The sequence below is a fragment of the Delphinapterus leucas genome, chromosome 4 (assembly GCF_059928025.1).
Source record: "Delphinapterus leucas isolate spDelLeu-1000000601 "Yukka" chromosome 4, BTC_Dleu_Yukka2, whole genome shotgun sequence".
In the NCBI taxonomy this organism is placed as follows: Eukaryota; Metazoa; Chordata; class Mammalia; order Artiodactyla; family Monodontidae; genus Delphinapterus; species Delphinapterus leucas.
The window spans coordinates 15726529-15731006 of NC_143132.1; positions in this window are offsets into that span (position 1 = coordinate 15726529).

Below are 4478 nucleotides of genomic sequence, written 5' to 3' on the forward strand. Positions count from 1 at the left end.
TCTCTGCTGCTTCAGTCATGTCCAGTTTCTCAGAATGTCACACAGCTCCTGCCTACACTCTCCTCCTCTCCATTCCTGTATCAGGAAAAATTATGAAAGACTTTGATGCGGGCAAAAAGTTACTGGGTGTCCTGTTCATCTACCTTTCTAGTCTATCTTTGCCTTTTAATGTCTTTCAACTATTTTATGACTCTAAAAGTTGTAGAAAACTGATAATAATGCAAATGATTCTTGTCTGTAAAAATGCAAGTGAACTGGGCCTTGTGAAATAAAATTGATCATTGTGTTATTAACCAGATATGCCTCTATTTGTAAAACTATTTCAGCATTCTCAGTTGCGTGTGTGTGTGTGTGTGTGTGTGTGTGTGTGTGTGTCTTTTAGTTCTCTCTTGATTCTGTAACACCTTACTGGGTCCCACATTAAGTAATGAGTTAAGTAAAATCACTGGCATGTGCTCATTTCATATTTGTATGATTTGTGTATCACAATTTTACTTTTTTTTAAAAAAAATCTTTTAACATCCTAAAAAGGGGGAGTCCTCTTGAATGACAGATTAAGGATCTTCAAAAATAAGCTACTTCATAGAAGCAATAAAAGCAGTGGCAAAAATTGTCCAAATCAACTTTTTCTGGAAGTCTGGAAATTAACTAAAGGATTGCAAAATTCTAAGGAGTGTTTATCAAGAAAAATCGTTGAATTTTGGTAAGAACAGCTAGCTGCTTTGTGGCATTTTAACTTGACCTAATCCCATCTTCCTCTCCCCATCTCCATGGTAGCCTTGAAAACAAAAGGCATCACAACTATGATAGTTGTGCAAACTAGCAGTCTAGCAACCACTGGAGAGGGTAGAACGGATTTAGAACTTCCCAAAAGCCCTATAGTTGTTAAGATTTGACCAGTGCAGCAGCTCATTGAAAATCCCCATTCTCAGGGCTTATATTTATTTGACCTGACTCAGGACATGCTCTGGGCCAACAGTCCCATCTCTAGGGAATTTGCTGGAAAAAAACAATCAGTGACAATTGTTTAATATTGCAGCTGCCTGGGATGATGTTACTGGGTAGAGTTAACCAAAACACTTAAAAAGAACAACTGGGGAATGAGAGGTCCATGCAGGACTTTTAAAAGCTCACGCATATTCTTAGGAATCTAGAAGACCATCATAGGGCTGTGTGTTTGCACAGGAAAGACCAAAGAAAGTTCTAAACTCTCATTGTTAGCTTGCCTTGAGGCTCTGCACAAGCAGAAAGTAAAGGCTAAGGTAGAGTTGTAAACTGCCTGCAGGATCATTGAAGACATACCCCAACACACACATATAGCCAATCAACAAAAGCTGGGAGAGTTACTGGTTCAAAGCATTTATGAGAATCTCTTCTAATCATTAGCTGAGACTTCAATGGCCACACATGACAAAGAATACAGACTTTATAGAATTAGTCCAGGAAAGTCACAAACAAATGAATAAACAAACAGCAACAATAATAGCAAAAACAAAACTAGCAACAACAACAAATCCTGGGGACAAGACAGTGTCTGATTGTCAGAGTCACAGCAATAAATTATTTTAAATGTTCAGTTTTCAACAACAAAAAAAATGAGATACACAAAGAAATACAAATGCATAGCCCATCCAAAAAAAATAAATAAATAATCAGTCAATTCTCCCTGACAAAGTCCAGATTTGGACTTACTAAACCAAAGACTTTAAGATGATTTTTTTAGTCCATCTAGTGAACTAAAGGAAAGCATGTCTAAAGAATTAAATGAAAGTGTAATAATTCAAAAACACAATTAAGAAGACAATTCCATTTAAAAGAGTATAAGAAATAAAGTATTTAGGAATAAGTTTTTTTAAAGCATAAAACTTGTACTGAAAATCTGTAAAACATCATTGAAAGAAATTAATATCTAAATAAATGCAAAAATATCCCATATTCATGGATCAGAAGACTCTATCCTTAGGATGGCAATATTCCACTAATTGATCTATAAATTCAACTCAATCCCTATCCCATCTTCTGTTTTTTGCAGAAATTGACAAGCTGATTCTAAAATTTACATGGAAATTCATGGAAACTGAACTACACAAAGCAATCTTGAAAAAGATGAAGAAAGTTGTAAGATTTAGACTTCCCAGTTTCAAAACTTACTACAACATTACAGTAATTTAGACAATGTGGTGCTGGTGTAAGGGTAGACATATAGATTAATGGAACAAAACTGAGTTCAGAAATAAACCCTTACATTGATGGTCAATTGGTTTTCAGCAAGACAATTCAATTGATAAACAATAATCCTTTCAACAAATGATGCTGAAACAACTGGATGCAAAAGAATAAAATTGAACCCCTACCTAAACACCATATATAAAAATTAACATAAATTTGACCATGACATTGGGTTAGGCAATGGTTTTTTAGATATGACACTAAAAGCACAAGCAACAAAAGAAAAAATAGATTAATTCAATTTCATAAAAAGTAAAACATTTTTGTGATTTTATATTACAGTAAAGAAAGTGAAAAGACAGCCCACAGAATTATAGAAAATATCTGTAAATCATATTATATATCTGATAAAGGGCTTATATCTGGAATAAAAACAAACCAAAACTCTTACAACTCAACAATAAAAAGAACGCAATGAAAAAAGGAGGAAGAATTTCCTCTTTGTAAATGATACTCATGAAAAGATACTCACTATTAGTCATTAGGAAAATGCAAATCAAAATCACAATTTGATACCACTTCATACCCACTAGATGGCTGTAATCAAAAAGACCAGTAAGAACTATTGAGAAAGATGTGGAAAAGTTGAAACTGTCAGACATTGCTGGAGGGAATGTAAAATGATGCAGCCACATTGGAAAGCAGTTTGGTAGTTCCTCAAAAAGTTAAACATAAAGTTGACCCAGCAATTCCTAGGTATATACCAATTCCTACTCCTACCCAAGAGAACTGAAAACATAGGCTCCCCCCAAAATTTATAAATTAATATCCATAACAGCATTTTCATAATAGCTAAAAAGTAGAAACAACTCAAATGTCCATCAACTGTTGAATAGATAAAATGTGGTATATCCATGTAATGGAATATTATTCAGCATGAAGCACTGATACATGCAACAACATGGATGAGACAATATTTTTCTAAGTGAAAAAAACAGATTCAAAAGGCCACATATTATATGATTCCTTTTATATGAAATGTCCAGAATGAGAAAATCCATGGAAACAGGAAGTAGATTAGTGGTTGCCAAGGGTTGAAAAAGGGGGAGTAACAGCTAATGAGTACCAGGTTTCTTCTGGGGGTAGTAAAAACATTTTGAAATTGAGTAGTGGTGATAGCTGCACGACTCTGTGAATATACTGAAAATCACTGAATTGTACACCTTATTTTTTCCAGGTTTATTGAGATATAATTAACATATAGGATTGTTTAAATTCAGGGTGTACAGTGTCATGATTTGATACAACTATGTACTGTGAAATGATCACCACAGTAGGCTTAGTTAACACCTCCATCACCTCATATAATTATCATTTCTTTATGGTGATAAGAACACTTAGATATACTCTCTTAGCAACTTACAAGCATATAATATGATACTGTTAACTATAATCACCGTTAGATTCCTCAAAACTTATTCATTTTATAACTGAAAGTTTGTGCCCTTTGACCAAACTCTCCCCATTCCCCCGCCCCCTGCCCCTGACAATCATTCTACTCTCTGTTTCTATGAGTTTGATTTTCTTTTTAGATTCCACATATAACTGAGATCACACATATTTCAAGGTCCATCCATGTGGTCACAAATGGCAAGATTTCCTCCCTTCTCTGGATAAATAATACTATATATTACAGCTTCTTTATTCATTTATCTGTAGACAAACACTTGTTTCCATATCTTGGCTATTATGAATAACGCTGCAATGAACGTGGAAGTGCATATATCTCTTCAAGATCCTGATTTCATTTCCCTTGGCTATATTCCCAGAAGTGGGATAGATGGATCATATGATAGTTCTATTTTTAATTTTTTGAGGAAGCTCCATACTATTTCCCATAGTAACTGCACCAATTTACATTCCCCCTAACAGTGCAGGGGGATTCCCTTTTCTCTACATCCTTGCTAATATCTTATGTCTTTTGATAATAGCCACTCTAACTTGTGTGAAGTGATACCTCATCGTGGTTTTGAGTTGTATTTCCCTGATGATTAGTGACGTTGAGCGTCTTTTCATGACACTTTTTGGAAAAATGTCTATTCTGTTTCTCTGCCCTTTTTTTTTTTTTTTGCTATTGAGTTGTATGAATTCCTTATATATTTTTATATGAACCCCTTATCAGATATATGGTTTGCAAATATTTTCTCCTACTCTATATGTTGCCTTTTTATTTTGCTGAACATGTCCCTGTTAACCAAACTGGAACACTGAATGTATCTTCCCCACAGAAATAATACTACACGTACTTC